Source organism: Terrapene carolina, unplaced genomic scaffold (genome assembly GCF_002925995.2).
Source record: "Terrapene carolina triunguis isolate 2854851 unplaced genomic scaffold, T_m_triunguis-2.0 Scaffold68, whole genome shotgun sequence".
Lineage (NCBI taxonomy): Eukaryota > Metazoa > Chordata > Testudines > Emydidae > Terrapene > Terrapene triunguis.
The window spans coordinates 21,036,929-21,055,312 of record NW_020664419.1 but is presented as its reverse complement, the minus strand read 5'-3'; the positions used below and the strand labels follow the sequence as shown (position 1 = coordinate 21,055,312).

The following is an 18,384-nucleotide window of genomic DNA, read 5'->3' as shown; positions in this document are numbered from 1 at the left end:
GAAGGGAGAACACACAGAAACTGAGAACAGAAAAGAACACACAGAGAGGCAGAGAAAGCAAGACAGCCAAGCAGAGCCCGTGAGCTCAGTGTGACTCTGAAAAAAGCTAGAAAGGGAGCTTTTGGATCTGATGTTAACTAAAGAGGCTCAGGGGCTGGAAGCTAAGAAACTGCTCCTTTTGTTCTCGGTTCCGCCTGCATTTGGAGAAGCAGGACTTTGTACATTCCTTGTAAATAAACAAAGTTGCATCAAAGAAAATACCAGTCTCCCAATTTCTGCTCCCAAATGGAACATTCCCCAGGCCCTGAAATTTGACTAGCTGCTCAGGTCAAAAAGAGTCAAACTGAAGCAAACAAAAATGTAGTCTAGTTTTGGAGTGGTCATTGTTTTGAAGGCCGCCTGTGCTTAGGACCACAGGGGGAATTAATTACATTTATTAGAAGCTCTTGTCTCTAAAATAAGATATAGAGGGTCTAACTCAGTTCTCTGCACATTGGTGTAAATCTGTTTATTGTTGTTTTTAAGCAACAACAAAACATCCGTTAGTGATGCCAATAAAATGCTCCACTATGTATATCAGAGTAATAATACCCGTCTAGAAGTATTGATGGCACCCCGCCTATGGGAACTTGTAGGATTTAATACTACAATAAAACATGCCCTGTTGTGTCTTCTTAATTAATAGACTAAGTCTCCACTGATTAAGCATGGAGGTTATTTATAATAACCACAGCATAAGCAAAAGGAAAATAATTGATTCAGTTGCTAAATTCCCAGGATCATGTGTGATTCATTTGCACTTAACCCATCGGATCACTCTAATTTATCTATGATTTACAAAATTAAAGGAAGAGGGTTTTTGGATAAGCATTTTTATTATAAGCACTATTATTAATCTTAAGAAATAGTTCCATCTGTGAGGGGACGGTGGAAAGTTAATGGAAATATGGCAATTGACACTTCTGCAAAGTGCAAATACTCCTACAAGACATATGAAATGGTGCCAGATCACTAACTGAAAAAAATCTTTGCTATGTTGAGAATGAGATGCAGTTGCTTAAAATTATACATCACAGCACAGCCCCTGTAAATTAATCTAGTCCTTGCATCCTCTCTTACATATTGTACCAATTAATAGAAGCATATATTTAGATGAAGAGGCTGAGAGTTCTGCGTCAGTAGATGATGATGATAACTCAGCAGTACATCATCTGAATCTTTGGAAACTTCTACAGAGGCTAGAACTGTCAGATGAACGTTTACAGAACAAAATTTTAATATCCAGAGATATTATTATTTTTGTAATATCCAGAGAGTTTTAACAATACATCAGACTATACAATTTATCTATTTTAGAGTAGAGCTGTTAGCACATTTCTCTTGAACAATACCCTCTTTAGTATTTTTCAGACATGAACATCTCCTAAAATGAAGCCTGCCTTTGAAATGTTTTTGAAGATTTTCAACAGCAGGTCATCAGAGACACTTTCATCTTGTCCTTCAAACTACCAGTGAATGAATGACCCACAGATTCTCAAATGAGTAGCAGTTATGGTGAAAGGCTACTTTGACATCAGTGAGTACAATATGCATGTACTTCAGCAATATATAAATATTATTCTGCTGTGTTAGGGATTGATCCTGTGAGGCGCTGGATGCTTCCAGCAAGGTGCTGGGCATTTTCAACTTCCAATTCCAACGGAATTGAGGGCACCCAGCATTAGGATCTGCCTATTAGACTAATAGAATAATATTATTTGTTCTTACCTTGATGTTCTGTTGAAAGCCTTATTTGTATACTTATTCACTTCCCATCTTGACTGCTCAGTTAAGGTAACTCTTTAGTCTCCCTAAATCCCTGTCCCTTAAATTCACAGTGTCCAGAATGCTGTGGCCAGAGTACTCTCCAATTCCATGAAACAGAACCATGTCACCCTTCTCTCACCTTCACTGGCCTCCTATCCATCTCAAATCTAATTCAAAACTAGCACCTGGTTTTCCAAACTCCCCATGAAACAGGCCACCCCACCTTTCTACCCTTAGATCTACCTACTTCCCTCTCTGTTAATTTCACTGCTCCAGTACTGACTTCCTCTCTTCTCCTCCTTTTCCCCATCTTATAGACTTTCCACAGGAAATCGCTCTCTCATTTGTACTTCTAAGGATTCCTCGCCTATACGGAAATCTCATCCTCCCTCCAAACAACTCGGTGATTTCCTTTCTTGAATTTCGGCCTGAAGGCCATCTTATTTGCTCTTCTCTATGGTTGACTGTAAATCATATTCCAAAATAAACTATAAATCAAATTATATGGGCTCAGTCCAGCACGTCTATTGCAATCAATGAAAGTTCTGGCTGAATGAGGAGCACAGGACCAAGTCCTATTTGCACACGTAGGCTTTTGTGCTCAGGTCAGCATTAAGATTCACACAACCTAATAACTGAATTTAGCTTTACTTTGGTTTTAAAGTAAATTATGAAGACACATACAATTGGGTCGATCTGATTCAAGACATTTTGAGTAATCCCCAAATATAAAGGCACTCATCCTTCACTATAGTCCTGTTACTGGAGCTATCCCTAAACAGAAGCAGTAGGCCGCCCATTTCTGTAATGTCATTTGCAGATTTGTCTCACTTGAAACCGGTGCTTCCAAGAGGGACGCTGCCATGCGGATTGCCAATGGGAAGACATGGTGATGTCAGTCTCCCAAATACCACTTTGACAGGCAGAACTCTGGGAATCACTTCATTGTGGACACAGCATTACAAAAATAAATAGTAATGAATGGCATCCCTGAGTACCTCCTGCATCTGTGGATTTTTGGGCTTTGTGGGGCTACTCATACATATTGTGGTCTAGAAATCCGGGCATCTCAGACCTAACCCATAGCTACTGCCATCCTCCTGATGTTATGGGCCAAATTCTGACCCTGTATGTGCACAGAGTTGAATGGAATCAATGGAAGCCCTATGTGCATCCCCAAAGGCAGAATTTGGGGCTACATATGCTTGTGGACTTCTAAAGATCCCATGAAAATTACCAGAGAGACCTGGTAATTTCACCAAAAATGTTATTAATTGATTTAATGTGGCTGGGAGTACACAGCATTTCCCATTACCCTTCTGAGGCTCCCAATTCAACCGTCCATCCATGTTCAGCAAAGCACTTTCAGCACAGGCTTCACTTTAAACACATTCTTAAGTCAATGGAACTTAAAAACTTGTGTTCAAACACTTTGCTGAATAGGGATGGATTGAAGCATGTATTTAAATGCTTTGCAAGATTGGGAGCTTACATTCTAAAGCACGGGATACTGACTAACTGCCCCCAATATACCAGTCAACACACTGGAGGCAGCACCGAGGGTTGAAGTAATCCACACCACAACTGCCTCTCTAGAGCATAGGGGAAGCAGGGACCAGACTGTGATGCTTAGTGTTCCTGCCCTACTCCCGGAGCAGAGCAGCTATGCAGTACGTACCCCTTCCTCAGGCTGGATTATAAGAGACCAGTCCATAGTACTCATTAGGGATCCTAACACTGAGCACATATATCAAGTCCCGACTGAGAAACATACCAAATCTAAGGGCACGTGTACACTGCCCTGCAGGTCAACACTACAGGGGTGTGAATAGCAACGTGCCTCAAAGTGTTGTACTGTAACTCTCCTACAGTACTGGACACTGCAGGCATTGAACTAAAAGGTTCCTAGTTTGCATTCACGTACATACAGAGGAATTACAGCACAGAACTTTGGTAGGCAGCGCTATTTAACCCCCCTTAGTCCAAACTGTGGGGCAGTGTAGACATTCCCTAAGTGTCAAGTTTTAGATTATATAATTTACTAGGTTTGCTGTGTTTTGAAATGCGTACATATATAATAGGTATGAATGAATTTGTAATTAGAACCCTTTTAAAATTAAGAATGGTACAAAATGATGCTGTAATGTTTTGAATAACATTTACCTACTTTTGAAAAAAATGTATATGCCTATTCTTGTTATACTTTTATTATAAACAGTTTGGAAAGAAGAGCTTCTACTTATTTTGAAAAAATAGCTTTAATACTACTTACTTTACATATCCCTTTTCATTTCCAAACAATTTATGAGCCTTATATAACTCATTTGATTAATGGATGTGGAAACATCCATCACCATTTCTTAATATATGGACTAGTACAAGTATATTATGAGTGCTAACATCAGGACTCAATTTAAAAAAAAAAAGGTTTCTTATTTCCTCTCCCAACTGCTCTTATTCCTGTCTCTTCAAGATCTTCTAGCAGAATCAATCAGAAGAGGTTTCTTTTACTTAATCCTTCCATTTTCTTTAATATTTAAAAGCCATTCAGGTCATTATAGCCAACATACAATATTTTTTAATCTGTTCCCCAACAGTTCTTCCCCTCACAACAGAAGACTCATTGTTTGCTTATAGGACATACATTTCAGACTCAGATTTTAACTATTAATCTGACCAACAACATAAGAGGCAAAGGGCCCTTTACGGCACCACTGAAGTCAATAGGAGCTCTACCATTTCCATCCATAGGAGCTGGATCAGGCAGGGAGTAGTTTATTTCCTTTTAATGTTGTTCCCCCAGATGTCTCTCAGGGTCCCATCCGGAGAGATGCTGAGGTCCCTTAACTCCCATCTAGTTCAATGACACATTGCGGTCAATGATCTCAATGGGAGTGGAGGATGCTCACTGCTCACCACCTCTCCGCAGCAGGCACTTAGACTCAGCCGACATACATCACCTCACTCCAAACTAAGGCCCAGCCCTACAATGTGTTTCACATGCGCCCACTGACTAGCTGGGCTCCATGTGAATGCTGGACTCCACTAACATGGAGCTCATGGCAGGACTGGGGTCTAATTCTTCCTCTACATCATTTCTACCTGTCATTTTGCAACCTAGTCAAAACATGTGGGAAGCTTCACCCTGCTGGGACTTCACTAGTCGCAGTGTTTTAGGTTGAAATGTCCCAGAGCTGCATGTTAACTCCACTGCACACATTATTATTTTTGCATCTAAATCTTCTTTAAAATAGTTAGATAGACTCTTTTCATAGCTGAGCAGCCATCTTAGTAAATGTAGAGGGTGATTTACAGTTTGTACTTTGTACACTTTCTGTAGTGGAGCATAAAATTGAAAGGCTTATGCCAAACTCATTCATACATGGACACATTCAAGAACAAATTAATTTTAAAGCACTTACAGGATATATAATGCTTCCAAGTCATGCTTTACAAATCTATAGAGTAATTTATAGCATAATATAGCATAATTAGAAAAGAGCTGCTGTGGAACAGATAATATGGCATTTTTAATCTAAACGGATTTTAGCATTATGCTTCTCCATATTATCTGTAATTCAGACCAGAAGGGAATCATGACTAATCAGTTTTAAAACAAAATTTTTGTATAAAAGAGGTCTCACCTAGGGGAAAAAAGATCATTTAAGGCCAACTTAAGGTTCTTAGAACCAGGGACACACCACAGTAAATTAGTGTGCTATAGACTGCTATAGACTTGGGGATGGATTAGGATCTCACACTGGTATAAATCAAGAGTTACACTGGTTTAAAACCAGTGTAAGTGCTATTAGACACAGGCCCACCAATACTAGATAAATCCCACACACAGCTGGAGAGCCAGGGATGACATTAGCTTAAAAACCACACAAAAGCCAGTTAAGCTAAAGAAGCATGCCCTTAGCTAGCACTACTGGTAGGCCCCTTATCCTCTGTGTGGACTAGCCACTGGCGGGCACCATCAATCGCTTACTCACACATAAAGCCAGTACATTCTTTGTACCACCTGACTGCCAGAGGCAGAGAGGACTGACCATGGGAGATGCTAGGTGCCTCCTTCGGGCTGATGAATGCCAGCAACTCCCACTTCATCCAATGGGAGCTGATGACAGCACCTCTCAGGATCAGGATCTGTGGCTGCGTAGGGTAAGAGCAGGCATAATGCTTGCAGGGACGCTGTAGTCAGTGTGCTCACCAACAAACGACTTTTGAAAAAGGGTAGCTTGAGTGTCACACCTACTCCCTTTCCCAGACAAGTCTTAGCTCCCACCTGCCACACTAGTGCGTTCACAAAACTCTCCACATGCTGAGCATTTATAATTAGCAAACACAGTAAGAAATTATTTTAAAAAACTTAAAGGTAAATAACTGAACCAAATTCAGTCCTGGCATAGGGCCACAACTCCCAGTGAATTCAGCGGGGCCATGTGGGTGTAAGTGAGAGCCAAGTTTAGCATGTTGATTGCAAACTAATGTATGTAGTTACTCATATTCCCCCAGGTATTCTTCTGCCTGAATCTGTTTAGGGGCACTTATGCCATCTGTACAAGCAGCAATTTAACATGGTACCTGTAAAAGATATAAATACACAGTTGAGGGTGAAGTAGCTACCATGCTCCCTCATTCACCCAGCTTAGTTTGTGTATTATATCTGTATAGCTGGTACTGTAATTCAGATGCAGATAGTGCATTCCTTCATCTCCTCAAGAGAAATATAGACTTAATTAAATGTGGTCAACCTCTAAAAGCTGCAGATTTCAAAGACAAAATTGCAACATAAAGTATTTTGAGCAATGATAAGCAAAGTAGCGTCTACGGACTAAAGGGAAATTTCATTCTTAGTAACAGCCAACACTTGTAGACCAAATAATGTAACTTACAGTCATTCAGTATTAGAGAGACAAGGTGGGTGAGGTCATATCTTTTATTGGAGCAACTTCTGGTGGTGAGAGAGACAAGCTTTCAAGCTTACACTAGAGCTCTTCTTTAGCTCTGGGAAACAAACGCAGAGTGTCACAGCTCAATACAAGGGTGGAACAGACTGTTAAGAAACTAGCCTTATTGCCTATCTGGCAATCTTAACATATCTACTCAATGATTTTTGTTTAACTATATCAGTTTGGTGGTCATCAACACCTAATTACATTTCATAATGGCAGCTTTCCTATAGGTGGATAGTGAAAATGAAAATGAACATCCAGCTCTATACAAGGTAAATCTGATCCCATTGAAGAGTATCCACTCTGAAACACAAGACTGAGTCAGGAGATGTGGGATCTTATAGTTCTGACAGTGGCTTACTCTGTGACTCAGGGTGGATCCTGCGGGCAGCCTGGTTGGCAATTGGTAACTGGAAACCCTTTGCAACCAAAGAGCTGGCAGAGCTTCTGCAGTGCTCCAGCTCTTTGTTCAGAGTTACAGAGCTACAATTTCACAAACAAGAGAGAGGATAACTTTGGTTCATCCTCATTCAGTGGTGAAGTGAAGGCAGCAGTTAGAAGTAAAAAAGCACTATAACAACAAATGGAAAAAGGGAAAATTAAATAATCAATATAAATTAGAAGTTATTAAATGTAGAAAACTCATAAGGGAAGTTAAAGATATAAAGGAAAAATCCATAGCTGGCAGGGCTAAGGACAATAACTAGTTTTTTAAGTATATTAGGAACAAAAGAAATCCTAGCAATAAATGGTAAAATTGTTAATGATGCAGAAAAGGCAGAAGTGTTCAATAAATATTTCTGTTCTGTGTTTAGAAAGAAGCAAGATGATGATCTTCTATTACATGAGGATGATAAAGTTCTTTCCAGTCCATTAGTAAATGAGGAGGATGTTAGACAACATCTACTAGAGAGAAACATTTTAAATCAGTAGACCAGGCTAACTTGCACCTTCGAGTTTCATAGTTTCATAGAATTTAATGCCAGAAGAGACCATTAGATCATCCAGTCTCACCTCCTGCATACCACAGGTCATTCAATTTCACCCAGATAGCCCTATATTAACCCTAATGACTTTAGCTTGACCACAGGAGACCAAACTGTTGCATGCCATAGGCAGAGAACAGGAAAGACTGAGGTGCTACCAATGCCCAAGGCCCCTGCAATGGCAGGGAATTGATTAGATCAGTGGTTCACAAACTTTTTTTTCGCGGACCACTTGAAAATTGCTGAGGGTCTCGGCAACCACTTAATGATCTTTCCAAATGTTGTTTATACAGTTAGCCAAACTATTGTAAAGCGCTTTGGATAAAAGCACTATATAAAAAAACCTTAACAATAATTAAGGTTTTTTTGTTCTACAAATAAAAGCACACAACTCTTATTTTAATATCAGTAGTCTTACCTTTCTAATGTGATGTATGTGCCCTCTCTCCCCCGCCACAACAGCCCCTGAGCTGGGACTGGGAAGGAGGGAGGTCTCTCCCCTGCCACAACAGGCACAGAGCTGAGGCCGGGAAGGAGGGCTGTCTTTCCCCAGCAGCCGCAGCCCTGGAGCTGGGGAAAGTCACCTCTTTCTCTGGCCGCCGCAGCCCTGCATGTCCCAAATTCCCCCCACCCCCTCTTTTCACCCCACTGCCCCCTCCCACCTATCCTTTATTCCCCCCAAGGCCACCACCTCACCTTACATATGCGTCTTCTCCAGTGTCCAGGCACCTAATTAGTGGAGCCACGCCTACACGGCTCCACTAATTAGGTGGGTGGCCCTTCATTCTCTTGTGCGCGGCTGCCCAGGCATGCACCTTAGAAGGAACTATCCGTGGACCACCTGAATGGCAACTGAGGAAAGTGAGCATCCCTCAAGGTCCCTGCCAAGCAGACCTGGGGGATAATATCTTTCCAACCCTAAATCTAGTGACCAGTTTGACCCTGAACATGTGAACAAGACAAAGCAGTCAGGCATCTAAGGAAGAGCATTCTTTGTACTCTCTCAAAGCATCACCACTCCTAAAAGAACTGGCTCTGCCCCTGCTCTGTCCCCAGCCTAGCTCTGCCCCCACCACAGCTCCACTCAGGCCCCTGCTCCACTCCTGACCCAGCTCTGCCCTCAGTGCCTCTCCACTTAGGGTGACCAGATGACAGAGGTCAAATATCAGGACGCGGGGGGCGAGGAGGGCGGAGCAAAAAATAACAAGCCGGTGGCAGAGCAAAAAAAAAAAACCAAGCAGGCGGCGGAGCAAAACAAAAAAACAAAAAAAACTGCCGGAGCACTGAGAAACCACCGGCAGCTCCACGCCCCGCCCCCCCCCCACCAGCTTGCCTCCGCTCCGTCTCCACCTCCCCCCTAGGGGAGGGAGGGCGGCAGCACGCAGACCCCTCCCCCCTCGCCAGAGGGACCTGCCAGGGGGCCAGGTGAGTCCCAGGCACTGCTAGCCTTACCTGGAGCGGCTCCCAGGAAGCATCCAGCAGGCAGGTCCCATCCCTCTGACTCCTAAGGTCGCGCGGGTCGAGAGGGGCAGGGGCGGGGGGGCTCGCTGCCGATGCGGCTCGCTGCCGGCGCCTACAAGCCCCGCCCCTGCAGCACACAGTGGAGACCTACTCGCCATCTCTGTGTGTGCCTGGGGAGTGAGGCTGCAGCACTCTGCAGGCTCCTGCCGGCCGGCGGGCGAGCACCAGGAGTTCAGCTGCGCTGCCCCAGGCCCAGAAAGAAGAGGTGAGTGGCGCGGGCAGCGCCGGCTTGCATCCTCCACCAGACGGTCCCCTGATATCGGGACAAAGTGCGTCCCGACCGATGTAAGGTCGGGACGCGGGACAAGTCCCCTAAAATCGGGACTGTCCTGATAAAATCGGGACGTCTGGTCACCCTATCTCCACTGCAGCCCAGTTCTGCCTCATTCCCTCTCCGCCACCCAGGCCAGCTCCATCTCTAGCTCCAGCTACTCCCCCAGCCCCAGTTCTGCCTCCAGCTCCGCCTTCAGCCCAAGCTCCTCTGCTGAGGAAGTTTTGTCTGTGCAGTAATGGAGGGGGGGTGCGAACAGATTCTAGTACTGGTAAGGGGGGCGTGACAGAAAAAGTTTGGGCACCACTTGGCTAATGTAATCCTTGGATGAATAAATAGGAGAGGTGACTTTACCTCTGGTGAGACAAGTACTGGAATACTGCACCCAGGTCTGATGTCCACTTTTCAAAAATGATGTTGGAGACGGTGCAGAAAAGAACCACAAAAATGATTCAAGGGCTGGAGAAAATGCCTTATACTGAGAGACTTAAAGAGCTCAATCTGTTTAGTTTATCAGAAGAAAAAGGATTACAGTCTCTAAGTACCTTCACCAAAGGAAGTGGTGGATTCTCCATCTCTTTATGTCTTCACAGCAGGACTGGATGCCTTTCTGGAAGATATGCTTTAGCTAAACAGAAGTCATTGGGCTCAATACAGGGGTAAGGGGTGAAATTCAGTGGCCTGTGATATACAAAAGGTTAGACAAGATGATCTGATGGTTCCTTCTGGCCTTAAACTCTGTGAATCTATGTTGCCATTCAGGAGTTCTCTCTAGAACTCACCATGCAGGGGTGTGTGCCCTGAGCACAGCCCCCTGTAATCCTGTCCTTGGCTGGCCCCTTGTGCAGCAGAGACACATGGGGAAGCCTATCTAGCTGTGGAACCAGTGCCAGGATTTGGTTCCAAAAACCACAATCTGTTGTGTCCTATTTCATCAATTGTGAAACATTTTTGAATGTATTCCTCTTGGTGTTAATGCCCTTCAAGTGCATACAAGAGTTATATCCTCACTTAGGCAACTTCTTACAATCTTTCTCCATGAGGCAATCACTCCAGCCTCTTAATTGCTACATTGTGTTTTGGTTGTGCCATAGCATCTGATACATGCTCTCTGGTCTTTGCAAGTATTACTTGATTGACTTCAGTGTAGCTACTCCAAACTACTTTTATGTGAGAGGAGAATCAGGGCCATTGTATTTTATGGATAAAATACTAAACTAAATCACGCAACCCCAGAAATTAGAGATGGAGGAGGTATGCAGCATGTCCTCTACCCCAGCCAATGTAGCAGTGTTTCCTACAGTGAAGTTCTAAAGCTTTGTTTAAGCCCGTTTTAAATGATTCCAACAATGGGCCTTAAACAGTTTCCCTTGAGAAGCTATTTTGCAAACTAACCAGTCTCACCATTGCCAGCAAGCCTAGCCTTTAATTGCACTCTGTTGTTCCTATTTATCTTCCTGTGGCCACCCATAAACAATTCTTTTTCCTCTTGGTGTTAATGACCTTCAAGTGCATACAAGAGTTATATCCTCACTTAGTCACTGTTTAGCAAAGCTATGCAACTTCTTGTAATCTTTCTTCATGAGTCAATCCCTTCAGCCTCTTAATTGGTACATTTATTGTGGTGCTGTAGCATCTGACACATGCTCTCTAGTACATTTTTAAATTTTTCAACCTACAGCAACTTACTTTAAGGAGTGCAAAGGCTTAAAAGAAAGTGCCTATGATGTCAACTGCAGCAAGACAATAATCTCCACCTTCTTTGAAACTGGCTGTGTCTATTTCTAATTCCTTTAAATTGTCAATCTCATTGTAAAATGCTTGCAGAGATTGACTCCTACACTTGGCCTCTCCAATGGAAAAGGGATTGCATCATGGAACTGCATTTCAGATTTTAATACATTTACCCTTGGTAAGAGACAAATAATAAAAAAGAAAATTAGATTGAAACAACTTGCTACAAAATGTATCAACACTAACAATGATAAACCTCATAATTCGTGTGCGTGCTTCAAGAGGTTGTTGGAGAACACCTGCCCTTGAAGGGTAAAGGTATGTGAGGAGCAGAGAAGCAACATTTTCTTTGCTTTAGATGGTAATACAATTTTCAATGCCTTGTGACCCTCTGATTGCCTTTTGTGACTCCTCTGGGGATTGCAATTGACTGTTTGAGAAACACTGTTCTAGCACATCATAGGCTTTCAAACTGTGGTTTGTAGTCCATCAGTGGGGTGCAGAGCACTTGCTGGAGGTCCACTTTGTCTGTCTCATGATGCTGGCTCTCCACCTTGTTTCCTGGTCCTAAATCATATGAAAAGAAGCTAAAAATATATCACATACTTTCCTCATATTACTTTTCTTTGAAAGCAACTGCTGTAGTGGCCCTAGGGACACTGTGCCATTGCAAATGGAAGGGGAGGTGGTCTGTACAATTGTGAAGAGGAGAGGTGTCCATGAGGCAATCCGGACACAAACTTTTCCTGACTTTTTTCTTGAAAGTAGAGACAAGTGTAAGGAAACAGATCAGAGAGGAAAACAAATGATTAAGGCCGGATTCTACTTTCACTAACTGACCATCGCCAGTTAGACACACCTTTTATTCCATGGACTTCAGTGGAATCACTCCTGATTTACACAAATATATGTGAGGAGCAAATCATGCCCCAAATTCACACCTTTGTAGAATACTCTTACTCATACTCTTGTAGGTGATTTAACAATTAAATAAAACCATGAGAATTTGAATGATAAATTCAATTGAAAGATCAGGATAAAATGGCTGGTATTACAAAACAGGAATTGTGAATGGAAAGTTAATGACAAATATCAAAAGAAGAAGCTTCCTTAAGTGAGGTCACCACAGCAAAGTCTTTCGTAGGGCAGGGTGCAATCCAATGACATAAAGAGAGACTTCTGAAGGACGATAATCAAGGTACAAGTAAAAAGAAAATGAGATGCTTCAGGACACAAAGGCTGCAGGAAGTGCATCTACAGCAGTAAAGGCTGATGGAAATCATAAGGCAGGAAATAAAACTAAGGCTACATGAGGAAATGAACACAAGAACTGCAGAACACCTATTCTGACAATGCAGCCATTTGTATTGCTAAAAGGGAAATCAATGAACCATATGCAAGAAGACAGGCTTATTAAATGATTGACTGTCCACCTGGAAATTCCTGTCTGTGAATTCATCATGGTGATACAGTATAAAAAATAGAGTCCAGGGTTAAGAGGTTGTTCACTGAAGTGATCAGGCATCTTATAACTTAGATTTGCAAACAAAAGAGGGAATGGGAAGACCACTTTGGGCTTTATTAAAACTGAACCAGCTGTCACATAGGAAATACACGTATAGGACGGTAAATGAGACTTCACCAAGTAAGAAGTGGGAAGGATTATTTAGCTAAATCCCACAATGTTAAAAATTGGATCGGAGAGAATCTGGTCACTGTAGCAACTGGGCAAGTTATAATGCTCAACCTATACATGTTAATTATATTTGCAACTGAAGTTTTCCTTTTGGATAACTCCAGTTCTACTAAAGACTTCACTGTTGCAAGAAATAATACCTTCCTCTTTATCTGTGAAAGCTGTCTTAGGTAGAAGAAATAGCTATACTAAGAGATGAAGTTAACATTTTTAACAGAATCCCTAATCAGGGAAATGAAATGTGTTTGAACATCATAATGTAGAAACTCCTCAGCCCAAAAAGCATGACCGCTAAACAAAAAAATCAAACAAAACCCACAAAACACTATTACATACTACGCCCAGCATTTCACATGAACAAGTAGTCATTTATAGCCTGATCCCAGGGCCACTGATATCAATAGACTGATTTCCATTGATTTCACTGAGTTTTACATAAAAAATCAAGCTCTTAATAATTCTATTCTGAGGTGTAAAGTTTTAGACATTTTAATTCACACAGGCCTCTGAACAGTACTTACATGACAATCATCTTTATGTTTATTATGATAGTGCCTAGGGACCAATATTGTCAATCTTCAATTTCTATGTCCATCCAATCCCTTAGCTGCACATTTCCTTGCCCTCACCTCATTTGACTTGCAACCCTGGTTCAACTCTCCCACTCACCAAAAGGGCTGTTCGCTTGACATGTTTTTCACCCAGCATTGCTCTCTCTCTGAGCTCTCTGTCACCTGGTCTCTTTCAGCAACACCTATCACCCTCCTCGACACGCCCTGTGACTCACCATTTCTCTCTGTGACTTCCAGTCCATCAGTGTTGATGATCTCTTGTCTGCTCTCAGCCCTGTCCTCCCTGCCTTCCCTTCCCTTTCCTCCACTGATACGATTGTTGATTCTCTCCATGCTTCCCACTCCGCCAGCCTCAACTCTTTGGCCCATCACTCTCCCATCACAAGGTCCATTCTGCCAACCCCCAGCCCTGGCTCATGTCCTATATCTGATTCTTGCATGCCTGTTCCCATGCTGCAGTGTCCCTGGTGGAAATCTTGTAACCTGGCTGACTTCCTCCATTACAAATTCATCTGCTCCTTCTTCAGTTCTTCCACCGACCTAGCTAAACAGCTCTACTTCTCCAATTTAACTGAATCCCACACCTGCAATACCAGCTGCTTCTTTGCCACTTTTGACTCACTCCTCAAACTCTCCCCTCCTTTTGCCTGTACAGGATTTTGCCAATTTATTTCAATAGAAAACTGAGAAAACACGTCATGACCTTCCCCACCCCTTGGCTTGCCTTCCCTTCCTTTTCCTCTTCCCCACTACAACTCTCTCCTCTCCATGATCACAGATGCAGAAGTTCTTGTCTGCTCTTCATTTCTAACCCATTCACTTGCTCCAGTGACCCCATCCCATCTTCTGATCTCCCTTGTGCTCACTCTCATCCCCTCCCTTACTCTTCTCCTTAATTTCTTGCTCTCCTCTGGCTCTTTCCCCGTACAATACAAGCATGCTTTAGTCTCTCCAATCATAAAAAACACTTTTTATCTCTAAACTAATTGAACGTGCTGTCTACAATTGCCATCTTAGTTCTCTTCCAATGCCATCCTAGACCCTCTTCAATCCAGCTTCTGTCTCCTACACTCCATTGAAACTGCACTCACCAAAATTTCTAAGGACCTCCTAGCCAAATCTCAGAACGAGTACTCCCTCCTCATCCTCCTTAATCTGTCAGTCACATTGGACACAATTGACTGTCCTCTTCCTGAAATTTTTTCCTCCCTTGTCTTCCATGACTCTGTCCTCCCCTGGTTCTCCTCTTCACTCCTAATTGCTCCTTCAATGTGTCCTTCTCATCTGCCCTTCACCTTTCTGTGTGGTTTCCATAGCTCCCTGTCTTTGGCCTCTATCTCTTCTTTATCTCTGGGTAATCTCATCTGTAATCACAAATTCAACAATCATCTTTATGCTGATGATTCACAGATAGACCTCTCTACTCCAGATTTGTTTCCGTTGGTCCAAACTAAAATCTCAGCTTGTCTCTCTGACATCTCCTTGTGGATGTCAACTTATGAGCTCAAGCTCAACAAGGCTAAAACAGAGCTCTTAATTTTTTCCTCACAAGCCCTCCCTACTACTTCCTTTCTTGATCACCACCCTCTTGTCTGTGACATAGGCCCAAAACCTCGCTGTCATCTTCGACTTGGACCTTCCTATAGGTCCTCACATCCATTCTATGCCTATATCTTACAGATTCTTTAAGGATAACATCTCTAAGCTATGGCCTTTCTTATCTACTCACATAGCTAAAACACTTGTCTAGGGTCTCATCATCTTGTGTCTCGATTAGTGAAATATCCTTTTATCTGGCCTTGATAGATGAAATCTTGTCCCACTCATATCCATTCAGAATGCAGATGCAAAGATCATTTCCATACCTATTGCTTTGACCATGTCACTTCTCTCTTTGAATCCTTTCATTGGCTCCCTCTTCTCAAGTACATCAGACATAAGTGACTTGCTTTCATTTTCAAGGCCCTTCATGGCCTATCTTCCCCCCCTCCCATATAAACTTTCATTCACTACTGAAATGTCAATTCCTTTCTCCGATTGGCCCATGATGCCAGCCTCTATCGCCTACTTGTTAAATTTTCAAACAAGCACCTTCGCGTTTCTCTGATGCTGCACCTCATACTTAGGAGAAGCTCCCCATCAACATCCACAAAACTAACTCATCCTCTTCTTCCAAACTCTTCTTTGCCATGATGCCTACAATAAGCTTGACAAAGGTTAGGCTGTTGGCGTGCTGAGATACTGCCTAGCATGCTGACCAATACTACCTCACTGTTTCTTTGTACTCCCCTGTCTGACTGTATCCACTTGTTGAGTCTTGTTGTATACTTAGTTTGTAAGCTCTTTGGAACAGGGACCATTGTGTTTGTACAGCACAATGGGGTTATGGTCTAATACTAGAGTCCCTAAGTGTTATGGTAATACAAATAATAAATAAAAATAACTAGAACTGGTGGGAAATTTTCTGCCAGGGCATTTTTCCATTGGAAAATGTTGATTTGTTAAAGGTTAAATGTTCTGAAAAAAACGTGCCACCTTTGATGAAAAATTTAAAAAGGATTTTGATAAAGTTGAAATGTCCGCCAAATGAAAAAGTTGAAATTGGAACAAAGTGTTTGAATTTTGTGAAAATGAAATGTTCTGATCACCCCAAAATGCAAATTTTTTAATACGAATTTTGGTTTGTGAGAATTTTTTGTTTTCATTCTATTCCAGAATGGAAGAAATATCTGAATAAAAAAAATTCTCCCAAAATGAGAAATCTGATTCCCACACAGCTCTAATAAGAGCATAGGGACTACATTGTTCTGGGCACAGAATGGACTCAGAGTCATAGATAGTCCCTAGATACAAAGCGTTTATAATCTAAATAGTGAAGTTAGACAAACAGTGTAGGGGAAATGAATAGCACATACAAGACCACTGAGCAATGTGGTGGTGGCAAATGTCATGTTAGTGTTGCAATTATGGTTTATTTAAAATCTTTTCAGTGGTTTATGTTTGGAGGGAATTAGCTACATGGAAAGGCAATGGAAGGGAGGGAGTTGGAAGGGGTTGGAGCAAACAGCCAATTAGCACTGGAAAGAACATTCAGAATAAAAATGCTGATGACATTTGTGTCCTTGCTTGACACTCTTTGCAAATACTCTGCTGGCTTCAATCTCTGGCTGCCCCCCCCCTCCCCGAAGTTTCTTTTCCAAAGCCCATAGGGCTGAGGGAGGGAGTGGTGGATGGCTCCTAATGCCCACAATGGAGTGGACTACCCCAGCAAAGTTCTGAGTGCCAGTGGTGCTTGGGGGTGGGGGAGGAGGATTGGCCTGGCTGGGTCCCATTTTACCTCCTCCTCCAACCCAGTACAACAATGATTTTATGATCACTATTGCCCTGGGCCCATTTGAACCAGAAGCCTAGAGATGAAATCTAGGTAACCCATTAGTTTATCCTGAGACATCCAATCCCCAGAATGTTGGATATTGAACAAACCCTACATATTTAGCTTTCAGAGTAAAATATTAAGGTGGGTTTTCGACATTAAGGCTTTCATAGTAACCTTTTACAGAGTCTGCTTCTTGCAGAGAAAGGACCATATGAAATGCCGGAAGTGCTAAATGACTTTTTTGTTTCAGTTTTCACCGAAAAAGGTTAGCGGCGGTTGGATTCTAATATAGTGAACGGCAGTGAAAATAAGGTAGGTTCTAAGGCTAAAATAGGGAAAGAATAAGTTTAAAATAATTTAGACAAGTGAAATAGCTTCAAGTCAGCAGGGCCTGTTGAAATACACCCTAGACTACTCAAAGAGCTGACTGAGGAGATATCTGAGCCATTATTGATTACCTTCAAAAACTCAAGGAAGATGGGACAGATTCCAGAGGACTGGAAGATGGCAAATATAAAAAAAGGGGAATAAAGACAACCTGGGGAATTACAGACCAGTCAGCTAACTTCACTACTTGGAAAGATAATGGAGCAAATAATCAAGCAATCGATTTGCAAAAACCAAGACGATAATAAGATGATAACAGTCAGCATGGATTTCTCAAGAACAAATCATGTCAAACCAACCTAGTAGCTTTCTTTGACAGGGTAACAAGCTTTGTGGGTAGGGGGAAGTGGTAGATGTGATATATCTTGACTTTAGTAAGGCTTTTGATACTGTCGCACATGACCTTCTCATAAACAAACTAATAGGGAAATACAACCTAAATGGAGCTACTATAAGGTGGGTGCATAACTGGTTGGAAAATCATTCCCAGAGAGTAGTTATCAATGGTTCACAGTCATGCTGGAAGGGCATAACGAGTGGGGTCCAGCAGGGATTGGTTCTGGGTCCAGTTCTGTTCAATATCTTCATCAATGATTTAGGTAATGGCATAGAGAGTACACTTATAAAGTTTGCAGACGATACTAAGCTGGGAGGGGTTGCAAGTGCTTTGGAAGATAGGATTAAAATTCAAAATGATTGGGACAAACTAGAGAAATAGATGTAAATAGGATAAAATTCAATAAGGACAAATGCAAAGTACACCACATAGGAAGGAACAATCAGTTGTGCACATACACAATGGGAAATGACTGCCTAGGAAGGAGTACCAAGAAAAGGAATCTGGAGGTTATAGTTAAGGTTAAGATTTTTTCACAGCTATTTTTAGTAAAAGTACTGGACAGGGCATGGGCAATAAACCAAAATTCACGGAAGCCTGTGACCTGTCCCTGACTTTTACTAAAAATAACTGTGACAAAATGGGGCTGATGGGTGGATGAAAGCCAGAATCCTGCTGTGGGAGAGGAAGGGGGGCAGGTCCAGCACCCACCACTGGTGGTGACTGGGAGCTGCGGCGGC

At 42.3% G+C, this 18,384-nt stretch overlaps 1 protein-coding gene and 1 long non-coding RNA gene across 2 annotated transcripts in view; one reads left to right on the top strand and one right to left on the bottom strand.

The window, feature by feature from the left end:
* LOC112112547 overlaps positions 1 to 3,925 on the top strand; it is an 83,542-nt gene extending 79,617 nt beyond the window's left edge. Inside the window, exons 3-4 of the long non-coding RNA XR_003369657.1 lie at positions 1,401 to 1,576; positions 2,124 to 3,925. This is a non-coding gene — a long non-coding RNA (uncharacterized LOC112112547). The remainder of the gene's footprint in view (positions 1 to 1,400; positions 1,577 to 2,123) is intronic.
* The window catches only part of LHFPL3 (LHFPL tetraspan subfamily member 3), a 416,025-nt gene that overhangs the window by 53,068 nt on the left and 344,573 nt on the right, over positions 1 to 18,384 (bottom strand). The window lies entirely within an intron of this gene.